The sequence below is a fragment of the Fukomys damarensis genome, unplaced genomic scaffold (assembly GCF_012274545.1).
Source record: "Fukomys damarensis isolate Sample0158 unplaced genomic scaffold, DMR_v1.0_HiC HiC_scaffold_4, whole genome shotgun sequence".
Lineage (NCBI taxonomy): Eukaryota > Metazoa > Chordata > Mammalia > Rodentia > Bathyergidae > Fukomys > Fukomys damarensis.
The window spans coordinates 13,568,485-13,581,222 of record NW_022900916.1 but is presented as its reverse complement, the minus strand read 5'-3'; the positions used below and the strand labels follow the sequence as shown (position 1 = coordinate 13,581,222).

At 35.5% G+C, this 12,738-nt stretch overlaps 1 long non-coding RNA gene across 1 annotated transcript; it reads left to right on the top strand.

Moving 5' to 3' along the window:
* The first annotated feature begins 774 nt into the window (after positions 1-774).
* On the top strand, positions 775-8,768 carry LOC104875687. The gene is made up of 3 exons (XR_784145.1): positions 775-869; positions 8,379-8,590; positions 8,718-8,768. It is a non-coding gene; the product is annotated as an uncharacterized LOC104875687 (long non-coding RNA).
* Positions 8,769-12,738: the final 3,970 nt, after the last annotated feature.

Here is a 12,738-nt window from a genome sequence, read left to right as displayed (position 1 = left end):
AAAGTACTCTGTGCTCTGCCTATTCATCACTCTTTCCTTAACTCAGAGCAAGTGCTGATATCTTCAGTGTCTCCATAGCTCTGCCTTTTGCAAAACTACTTATTAATACAGAGTATCAAAATTAAGTACTTTTGAATTAAGAGTCTCAAAGTCTTAAATCTCAATGTTAAAGTTGCTCCTGCCTCTAGAAGCTTAATGTGCTATTGCCATTCTTGGTAGGACGGTTTATAAATTTAGAATAAAGTCTTATTCACCAGTCTTACAAAATCATTTTATTTTCCTTCTCATATAAAAAAATATGAGAGATTTACATTAAATGAAAATATTCCTGACATGCTCTCAACATATTCTCTACATTTTCAAGCTTGCTGGACAGTTTGGAATTTTCCAACTAACTTGTGTCGCTGGTCCCATAGTGATAAATAATGCACAACAGGGTAGGCCTTTGCAAACCCCCACTATGTCTGTGCCATAAAATGTAACTGATGGTGCTGCACCCTGCCCAATGTATTAACGTGTTCTATTCAAGGACTGTAACTTTTTAAACGTGATGTTTCTACCTAAGGTTTCAAGGATGTTCTGTTAACTCCACCCCAGGTGTTCCAGCTTCTGGCTCCATCTCAACCCTGAAAGGTTCCTCTCTACTTCCTTTCCACTAATGTATATAAACTCATTCTCACTACATCTGAGGGCTCAGAATTCGGAGTGCTTAAAATTGCTCTGGGCCAGCCAGCTGAGCAAAGGTTTTTCTCCACCTCTTCCAGAGGCTTTCAGATTCTCCTGTCTTCAAATTGCTGTAACGCAGAGCCGTGACACAGATCCATAGCACTTGGCTGTAATGCTAGCTGCCTTACTTTCCTCCAGCAATAGTAAGTAGTCTTTACCCCTTTCTGCTTTGCAACTAGAGCAGTGTTGAATGTTGTCAATAAGGCTGCTGCAGGCACCTTTCCAGGCGCTGGTTCGGGCTCTCCTTCAGCGCTCTCCTCCTGGTCCTGCGTCATGCAGAATGGAGCCCAGTGGCATCCGCCAGGTGGAGCCAGTCCTGCCTCCTGTTGGAGCGGTAGGTCTGTGCGGCAGATTCACCTGGAAACTTCTGAGTCATTTCTTCACCACTGGCGCATAGGAGGAGTCAAGTTCTCTCTGAAGAGATTGGAATCCTTCCTTGAGAAGACCTTCAAATGCCTCTCCACATTTTCTTTGCCAATTCCTCCTCACCTCAGGGGTAATAGCTGCTTTTCTTTTTCTTACCCACTAATTCTCAAACCCTTAAAGTTTACTTTAATTATTTTAATAGTTAAACTACCTTCTAAAAGTCACTAATTTTTTAGATTTCTCTGTTCAGCTTATTGGTATGCTCTTATTTATTGAATGGACCTTAATTAATATATTAATTTTATTTTTACATTACGTATTACCATGTTATAGGAAAAGTAAAGCAAATCCCATTCTACATTAAAGAGTTTACATGCTCACGTAGGAAACTCACTAGCCACCACTGACATCAGCTCAGAGAGATGCCATTTTATCATAGACCAGTGATTCTACTAAACGTATTGATTACGTAAGAGATTACTGCAGTATATTTTATAATTGTGGTTGAGTGAAAAAAAATTTTTTTGTACTGGGGAGCGAACTCAGGACATTGTGCTTGCGAGGCAGGTGTGGTGCCACTGAGCTAAATCCCAGATCCAAGGAATGTTTCTTTAAACTTAAATTCTTATTTACAAATTGAAAGTATTCTATGAAAATGGAGGATATCTCGAAATTTTTATACATCCAATCATTTCCCATAAAATTGCCAATAATGTTTTTTACAGAAAGCACATTTTAAAAAAAAATCTTACATGGAAAAACAAAGGAGCTCAAATAGTTTGGCAGTTATCTAAGAAAAAGTAGGCAAAGCAGACTAAATCCATACCTAGAGATATTTTCTCACAAATACTTATTTAAATATATATTACGTACCAGAAAAAAGAGAAACTTTTGACTTAGGGATGAGAATAGTTAAGGGGGAAAATAGCACGTATACGAAAATAGTGAAGAGCAAGGACAATAATATAATTTAGCAACTTAACAAATTGTAGGGATAGAGACCTGGCACCCCCAACCCCGACCCTACCTCCGCTGAAGGAGTTGAGATAGCCCGCAGAACAGGCTCACCCACCCAGGGAAAGCGACAGTCAGCAGCTGCACCTCCTCTTCAGGCTGTACCGTGCAAAGCTTGGTTTGCTAAGACCAAAAGGAAAAAGAACTTTGGCTCTAAGATGTACAAGCCGCACCACCACCACCTCGAAAAGACCCTTCCCTGTTGTCCCTAGTAACAAGCGAAAGTAATTAACCAATCAAGTAGGGACACCTTCAGCCCAGAAGCAAAACAGGCCCCAAATACTAGAAAAATAACATCTTGAGACCCCCTTCAGCTGTGGCTCGGTTTCGGGCACCCATGCCTGTCTCTCTGAGAGAAGGCAGCTGTACTCTTCCTGCTTGCTTAATAAAAGTACAGGTTTGCTTCTATGCTTTTTGTCTCTATCCAAGTCTTCCACAACCTTCTGTGTTGTCGGGAGAGTCAGGCCCGGGACTGAGGACTCTCCTCTCCACCCGTGAAAAAATAAAATGCAAACTAATTTATTCACCCCAGATATGAACTATATTTTATTACAATTGAGCTTTTAGTGGGTTAAATATCTAAATGAGAAATGCAGTTTTTTAAGTGTATGGAAAATGCCCTTCATACTTTTTCTGCATTGTTTTAAAGAAGGGTTTATGAAATAGTACAAATAATTGCAACAAAGAAAATACTTACCCATTTCAGAATACAAAAGCCAAAAAAATACTCAGGGTTTCAAACTGCCAGTGAGCAAAACGAAGCGGTAAACCACAGAGTGAGACTAAGTTTTTGCTACACCTGTGCCAGAGGGTAGGTATCCAGAATATGTAAAGAACTCCTTGAAAGCAATAACAAAAAGGCAAATATTTCAAAAGGAAATTAGCCAGTGTTTCACAAATGTGAACATCCAAACGGCTAATCAACATTTCAATAGATGTTTATTTTAATAGCAACCCATAAAATGCAAATTAAAACAATAAAGCATTAGTTTCTGTCCATCAGATTGGCAAAAATTAAAAAGTTGTGAATGACAAAATGTCGCTGAGAGTGTCTGGCAAAAGACGTTCTCTCATGCTGGTAGTTGTATTTATTGTTACAGTCATTTGAAGAGGAAGCTGGCAGAACATGGCCAGAGACAAAAATGTCGCTGAGAGTGTCTGGCAAAAGACGTTCTCTCATGTTGGTAGTTGTATTTATTGTTACAGTCATTTGAAGAGGAAGCTGGCAGAACATGGCCAGAGACAAATGGAGTCGTTCAAAGCTCTTACCACATGACAGGATTTACTTTTTGGGTGTGTAACTTTGAGAACCTTACACAGAAGTATACAAGGAGATATGACCACAGATGCGTATTTTTAGTGGAAGTAAATAATAATCAGCAACAGTGAGCATCAATGAATAGAAGCAAAGATGATTTGCATTGCTTAAATAATAAAATACTGTATAGCAGTGAACCAAAGTTCTACCATCAACCTTGATAAACTGCTAGTTAAACATAATATTTAATAAATGCAATGAAATGTCTTAAGTGATGAAACCAAAGTTCAATATGGAATCAATAATATATTTTATGAATATATTCATATACAATAACATAGACATTTGCATGAAACATGTAGAATCATTTATGTTTTCTCTGCATGTGGAAGAAAAAGAAAGGACTGATGGAAGGCACCTAGAGAATTCACAAAAAGTATATGACAAATTTGACAAAATACAATAATAGTATGATTAGATGTGCATTTAGATGTTGATTATTCTTTTTGCTGGAAATACTTTCAAAACTTTGATGACATCCATTTATAAAAGGTAAAATTGAAAGGATAATCTATGTACCTCAATGGATTTCAATTCTTAGAGACAAGCTCAAAAGTAGAAATTGGCCCCAATGGCCCTACTCAGTAATATTTAAGAAACCCTCACAAAATATATTTGGGAGGAAAAATACATAAGCTTTTAGCATCTCTCTACATCTTTTCTCTGAATGATGATAAATAACTTTAAATGTATAAATGGTTTCCAGGTGTTATCTATGATTGAAATGGAAAGTTTCAGTTAAAGCAGAATCATAGCTATTTTCAGCAATACAAGATAAAGGTAGGTGAAGGGAATAATTATTGCTATTAGCTGTGTCCCACTCAGGGCAATCTGTACTCTGCTCCAGTTATTGCTTTTATCTGACTGGCACAAAGAGCGTTTTCTTCCTGTTGAATGTCTGTTTGATGGAGCAATAAGAATGGCCACAAATGCTGGAGTCCTAGATAAACAGGAAAAAATCCCTACTGTGCCTTGTGTTACAGATACTGAGGATGAGCAGTTCACCATAGGGAAAAACAAATGAAATCAAAGGAGGCAAAAGAGAGGAATCTTTGGAATTTCCATTGCTAGCCTGGGAACCAGGGTACTTGGGATCCAGTCCAGTCTATTCCATTAAACAATTGTGTTTTTTGTTGTTGTTGTTGCTGTTTTTTATCTTAAGCAAAGCATTTAGCTTTCTGGGTTTCAGTTTGTGTCATTGTATTATAAAAGCATTTGGTTAATGTTAACTCCCATTTTTAAAAGTTTCATGTATTTGGAAATTCCATATTTTGAGATATCTTTCTGACATGTAGTTGGAAATGAACAAGTTACTCACATTCCTAATTGATGTTGCAAAAGTAATAATTCTTAAGCCCAGTGCTTTGATAGTGAATATAACAATACCGTGGTGTCCTTGAGTTAGGTGGTGTAAAGGTATCCCAACTGGCACTTTTTGATTAATTTGCTGATCTTCCTAATGAGGCAGGATCCCCATGATTACTTCTGTTTCCCAATACTGGCAGTGAGCCAGAAGTAGTTAAGGCTATCTGCTGCTACTTAATCATTAACTACATACGAATTAGGTATTCAAATAAAATACATTCCTGGTAAGTGAAAGTATTGGTAGGTGAAAGCAATACTAATGGAATCCAAAATTGATGTGTTAACAGTTCATTGATCATTTAATGGAAATCACATCTATTAAATGTCTTCATACTGTGATAAGGAATCTTTTCTTACTGAAAATAGAGCTAAACTCATTGGTAAGAGGAAAAAAAAAAAAAAAGGACGCGAGAAATCCTGGAATAGTAAACACTTTGGAATCAGGTAACATGCAATTACAATTAACTGTCACTAATACTTGATATTATTTAGCTCTTATTATTTTCCATGTTATAGTCAAAGTGTTGGGTTAAAAGTCTAGCTAAAATATAATTTTAAAATATTTTTCTCTGTTCAAAAAAAAACTTGCTGGGCATGTCAGGTAAAAAGAAAAATTCCTCAAAAGGAAAATTAGGTCATTATTGGTCTGTGTCTTTATGTAAAATAAAATCACTGGAAAAACATTAAAACTATGAAACCCAAGAAAATGCCTTCATTTGGGCATGTCTTTCCATACATAGTTCCAAATGACATAGCCCATTAGCCAGTTTTTGCTTTCTGAATGACTTTTACAACATCTGCAAGTTTGAAAATCGATGAGTAAAGGAAAAGACAGTGTTTTAAAATACCCTCAGAATAGAATGTTTTAATGTATTCTTAATCCAGACTTGCCAGCACTGTTCCCTCTCAAGAACCTCACTCCTACAATCAAAGCCCTTCTCTAAACATATTTTATTTTCTCTTCCCTGGCCTTTTGGGTGACTACATGCATATATAAATATCCACTATTTTAATGTGAATCACAGAACATATAAATTTTGCTAAATGTCCTTATTGTATACATAGGTCATGTTATAGAAGTTATTATAAAGTTTATAATAGCCTTCCTCCTGGAAATGATTTTATAAGTGTTAGCAACATTCCCCAGCGAGGCTATAAAAGACTCTTTAACTTCTAATATCTTCTGAAGTTTCTTACTAATGGTGCAATCTATTCATGAAATGATCATCTAGCCTCTCATGAAAAATGCATTCTGTGTATGCAGGGAATACATGTTACTCCATTGATAATGTAGAGGAAAATTTTGAAACCAAGGCTCCAAATCCCTTCTAGCCACAGGGAAAAGAATTCTCAGGTTTAAGCACTCAGATTAGATTTGAATAGTTCTCAAAATCACTGGACTTCTCATTTAACAACCCACAGATTCTTTTTATCTGAAAAATTTCTATGAATGGAATTGCCTTTTCGTATCTGTACTGTGAGACATAGCAAGAAATGTAGAAGCCAGTTTCTATGTACCTGGGAAAACACTCGGTGGCAGCAGTAAACTGACCACTTTTATTAGAGTAGATTTACCTCCTTACTGTATGAAAATTTCATGAGTAATAGAATTCAAGAAATGATCAGTGAGCTTGTAGTCAGTAATATCAAGGAAAAGATACATGTACACTGAGTGATTCCTTTGCAATGTTTATACAGATAATAGTATTAGTAAACAAGTGTCCACCGAGTGTTCTAACTTCTGTCCCAAATTTATTCTGTAGAACAGTTGTGTTGTTCAAAATGGTTCTTCATTACCCATCTCTCATTCCCATCCCATCTTTCATAAATATATATTATTTATACAATATATATTATATTAATATATATATATATATGATCTTACTGGACTATCCCCTCACAGATCAAGTCTATGAAAAGTCTTACACAATAAAAACCAATTCATTTACATGGCATTCCACAAGGGATTTGATCTTTAGTTTACTTTCTGAAATAATTTGAAAAAAATCATCTCTTCAGCTAACAATCACATGCACAAACACATAATAATATATACTTCTTCCGGTATATGTATATTCTTCTTGAAAATTATTATACTATTTCAAAACTTGTACTGATTTTGCCATTATCAAGGTGATAAAATTTGAACCAGGGAACAGAAATACAGAACTCAACAGTTGTTAAAGTTGAAAGGTTTCTGTGAATATGTCATCAACGGGAAGAGTGACATTTCCCTTTACCTATATTTAATTGCTGATCAGGCAAAGTGGGAACTTTTCAAAATGCTGCTCTGTGCAACAGCTGTGCAATCTTCCCTTCTAAAAAGGACCTTAACAGAATCACGTAACGCCCACTTGAGTATTTTCTAAAGCTCAAGCCCATTGTGATAAATGGTGCGCTCATATAATCACTTGTTCCTTGTCTAGTTGCACATTCGAACAAAATTCATCCATCAGCAGAAAATATGATGTAGGAGAGCAAAATAGGCTGGAAAAAATGAAACTTTTATTATCTTTACATTATTTCTAGATGTTAGTTTTCTCCCCTAGTAGTTTTTTACTGATACACTTTTTTGAAATTAATTTTATCACTACATTTAAGGTATCCAATATAATGACATTCTTCATTGAAATTTGCACCTTATTTTTTCCCATTCCCCTGCCCTCCTTCCCTCTCTACAAAGATTTTGTTTCTATTTTTTCTTTTGCTCATATTAACTCCATTTCTTTCTTTCTTTTCCCCTACCCTCCCACTTTCCCTTCACCCTTTTTCGTCCTGTTTCATATGATCTATTATACCTTTTATTCCTTATTTACACTTGCACTTTTTCACACCAGAGAAACTATTTGCTATTTATACGTGTGCCCTTTTTATTTAAGAGTACAAAGTGCATTCATTTAGCTGTAAATGTCTCTAGTTTCTCTCTCATTCTTACTCCTACACTTTTTGCATCATTCTGTTCAGAAGGATTTTGGAAAAACCACATCGCATCATAAAACCTGGTTGTGTGTTTGTCTTGACTTCACGTGGCTCAGCAGTCTGTCTTGTAGGGGAAAAGCCTCCCTCCACACCCTCCCTAGAATCTGTTCCATTTCAATAATCACTGACCTCCAGCCAGCTGGTGCTATCTAATGTGGTGCCTAAACCTAAGGGCGGGGGAAAATCACTGGGTTACATAACACATACCATACTTTCTTAATGAAAATTTAAGTACTCATTCTTTAATGTAATAAAATCATAAAATTAAAATCAGTAATTCACAATAGAAATATTCCAAAGAATAAACTTGAGTATCATGCACTCACAACAATGCTCTTTGAACACAAAATTGACCTTATGCCCCTTAAGACTTACCTTGGTAGACAGAGCACGTGAGAGTTGCCAGGATGTTCAGGCTGTGTACTGAGGCGGCTGTTTCCCACTTGCTCATGAGCATGCCCCGGAGGTGCTGTGTGTATTTAGCATCCACATGAAGTCTTCACCAACTTGGCTTTTAGGGTTTGTTCCTGGAGGTTGAGATGAAAATGGGCCATGGTTTTGTTTGGGTTAGAGTATGAAGCACAGTAATATTCACTGATTTATCTTTTAGGCTCATCGTCACTATTCTTGAATGAAGTCATTTGTGAAATACAAAGCTGATTATCAAAAGGACTGCGCTGACTGAAGGGAGACTTGGACTTGGGAACCAACCCCTTCACCTTTCCCACGTACGCTCATCTAAGGCAGCTCTGTGAAATTCCAAAAATCTAAGAGTGGAAAAGTTTAGAAAGTAAGCTGCAAGTGGATATCACCGAATGAAAAGTAAATTCCATTGCATTCTTTTTCAAAATGAATTTGCACTCTTGGATAGTAGGATAGGGTGAATATTTATATGAAATGTGTTAATCAAGCTTTGAATACTATTGATTTTGTTGCATTCCTTTTATAGGAATAAGCTAAATTCGCCCCAGAACCAGAACACATAAACCATCAGGATTTAGTTTAAATCAGTGAATATTAGGTGAGTATGTTTAGTTAGTTCCTTCAAGGACAGACACTACTTAGCGTGGCACTATTACTAGAGAATGCCAGTTAATTTCAACACTGTGCTCATTTGTATGCACTACACTTTTCGTTTTATTAGGAAGCTTTCAGATTCTCAATCTGATAAAAAAAAGTTTCACTTTAAGAACTAACTTAGGTTTCATCTGGGCAAGAGGACTCTTTTCTAGTAGACAAGTTGATGCTTGGTGTTCATGAATATTATTAGCACTGTAAGAGAACTGATGTTAATGGGATGAAGTTTTTAAAAATCATAAGAATTCAATTAACATTAGTTATCACGTCCTTTTTACCGTTGTGAACCTAAATGCCAAAGTCACTGGTGATGTACGACAGCTACAGTTATCAAAGAAAGGGAAACCAAGACATAGGCAAGTAAACAAAATTCATCTGTGAAAGAACTAGAAAGTACAGAGTCAACATTTACATTTGACCCAGCCTTATCTTTGTAACCCTTGATCCTATCCACCAGGATATACCACTGCTACCACAGGTAGTATTTTAAACATAGTTATCAAAGAAAGGGAAGCCAAGACATAGGCAAGTAAACAAAATTCATCTGTGAAAGAACTAGAAAGTACAGTCAACATTTACATTTGACCCAGCCTTATCTTTGTAACCCTTGATCCTATCCACCAGGATATACCACTGCTACCACAGGTAGTATTTTAAGCTCTATAGCAGCTACTCAGCCACCACACCCAGCTCAAATGTCTTTCTTCAGAGAAAGGTCAGTGCTTGAAAGCAGGAAAATAAAGGATAATGCTCATCACAGAATAGTTTTAAGTATTCAATAAGTAAATATTTGATATTGAATACCTCGTTCGTGAGTCTCCTGAGTGCTGGGATTACAGGCATGTGCCACCACACCCAGCTCAAATGTCTTTTTTCAGAGAAAGGTCAGCGCTTGAAAGCAGGAAAATAAAGGATAATGCTCATCACAGAATAGTTTTAAGTATTCAATAAGTAAATATTTGATATTGAATGGATGAATGCCTAAAACAATTAGAGCAATTATTCCTGATTAATTACAAATTTATTTAATTTTGAGGATGCAATGGTGATAGTCTGCTAAAATGCAATTTCATGGATTTCAAGAAATGTATTGACAGCGCCTCTTCTGTGACATTGGAAAGTTTAAAATGTTTTCAATAGTTTAAAAATTCAAGCATTTTTGTTTTTTGAAATCAAATTTAGAGAATTAACTTTTACTGTCCTAGGATCTGCTGTCTCAGGAGCTATTGAAGCCTCAGGATCTACCCTGATATCTGTACAGAGATCTAAGCTTCTATGTATCTAAACTTCAAAGGAATATTTTTTCTTGATCTCTTTGCTCAATTTATTATTTAAGTGAAGATGTTTAACCCAATTCATCACATACTTAATATGTGACAAATGTGAGGAATATTTGAATTATTAGACAATGAAAAAAAAAAGAGAAGATTATCACCATTGACTCAGATGAGATAGTATCCTTTATGGCCAATGATAACTTCTGAATTTCTTCTTTTATAAAGACTGACATTGCAGATTTGAGAGTAACCTTTATTGTACATTCAGGTAGCTGTACAATGTGATTCACAAGGAGCAACAGATACTGGTTGTCAAAAGGAATAAATAAATTAACTTTTCATAAGAGAAAGAGGGAATATAGTAGGTCATTAAAAAAAATGTTCATGTGTGGAGGCATGGTAGCACACACCTGTAATTTCATTTTTTGGGGAAGCTGAGGCAGGAGAAATGCTGTGGATTTCAGGCCAACCTGGGCTCTGTAGTGAATTCAAGTGCAGCCTGAATAACATGGTGCAACCCGATCTTAAAAAACACCTATATGTACTGTTTTCCAACTGAGCATTTACATTAGTATAGTGAATCTGAAAATATTCTGCAAACATACATCCCTGTACAGTTCTTTGCTGTTGATGCTGGGCTTAGCCACATGACTGGCATTGTCCAAAAGAACGTGCACAGCAAATTTCCGATTCTAATCAAAGACTTGCAAGCGACTTTGTAAGTTTCTGCCAACTCTCCCCTTCCTCTGCTGATTACCAGATCATATTTCAAATGCATTCCCAAACTAAGATGATGTTTGGAGGAGGATGAAAGCTAAGATCCTTGCACAGTGACTCAGCATGCAGACATAGACACAGGTAAGACCTGTGCGGGAAACACAAGGTGGTTGGTTTAATGGTACTGGATTTTTTAAAAGGATAACTGTGTAGCAATTATAGTGTTTGTGTAGCATGATAAAGAGTATAAATAAGGACACAGTTATTGAAGTGAGAAAATAAGATAGTGAAGGTATGAAAAGAAAATTAATGAAAAATTTAAAATGTGGACAAAAGCAAACTAGATGGGCCCACAAAACAAAAAGAATGATATATCCAAGACATGTAAATAATTTACGAAACTTTCTTAACCATAGTATAGCAAATGAACGTAACAACCGAGAAAAAATCTTGAGAGCAAGCAAACTACCCCAAAAGCAAAACTACTCTTTGACGCATCAGAGTGAAAGAAAAATTTATACAAGCAAGAATAGAATTCAAATGATCATGGAGTCACATTTAGAAGGATTTAATAGAAAATAATTGTTAATTCAAGTGGCAATCCACTCTATTTTATAATGCAAAATGGAAACATCACCAGAAGTAGTAGCTAAACATTTTACATAGGAAGATATCATTTCCTGGGGCATTTATTCATTGATATAATTCAGAAAAGGGAAAAATGAGAACAATTTAAGATGTGTGAATGTGATCATGCACACAAATGGATGAGAAAACATTTAAATCCAAATAATTACATCATAAATTATGTGGATTCATGGGGTTGATTTGTACTCTGAGAAAGAATTCAGATATTATAAGGATAATAGCACAGTTAACTTTTGCAGAAATAATACATGTATTTCTGATGAGTAGAGAGCAAGAAAAGTAAGAACAATATAAAATAAAAATTTTAAACGAACCAGTTTTTAAAAGCCAATTGGAGAGGTGCAAGTTGGATTAAACTAGCACAGTATAAATATTCTACACGTTTTAGCAACAAAGTATATAGTAGAGATCTGTCCCAGGTCGGTTCACAGTGCTGAACACAGCCGCGTCTTGGGTAACGAGAAGAGATACTAAAACTACTCAGCTGTAGATATCCACTTTAGAATAGTCATCATGATTTAAAAGTCTGCTTAAACATTTTCAAGTACTGTCAATCAAACCTGAAGATGAAAAAAACTACTGAATGTCAAATTTTCATGCTTTAGGTGGACTTTGTAGATTTTCAGTTCTTTGCTATTTTTATCATAATCATTTCACTTAAATTTATTACTTGCTTTCTGCAATCAAAATAAAATTGCAGCCTATAAAATATTAATAATGGTAATATTTATGTGGACTGAATTGTTCAGTTGAAAAAGACTGTCAGATCGCACATTTTAAAAAATCTAGCTATGTGTTGATTTATACTTAAGACAAAATAACATGAATTATTAAAAGTGCAAAAAAGAATTCCTTAAATTTTACTGGCTATGTAAGTATTGGGCAAAATTTAAGATAATGTGCCAATAATAGGAAGAGTTAATTGGATAATAGATTTATTCCTTGAGGTAAAAATCATACATGAATACCTAGTGAAGTTAGATTTGCATCCTTATTAGGATGGATAATGTTCACAAATGCTCGAGAAACTTTACCTATTATTCCTACTGATTAAATTAGGAGTAATCCAAATACTTAAGAAGATAGGATCAGTACTATAAATGGTTGTGGTACAGTATAGATCAACAAAGCAAAAGAAAACAGAATTAGAGTCTATTTCTGAGAAGATTTTACTACTGGATAAATGTTGCAGGACAGGGTTAGTGGAAAATTTTTCGGAGAAGAAATGTTGAAGCAATAAATGACAACTTT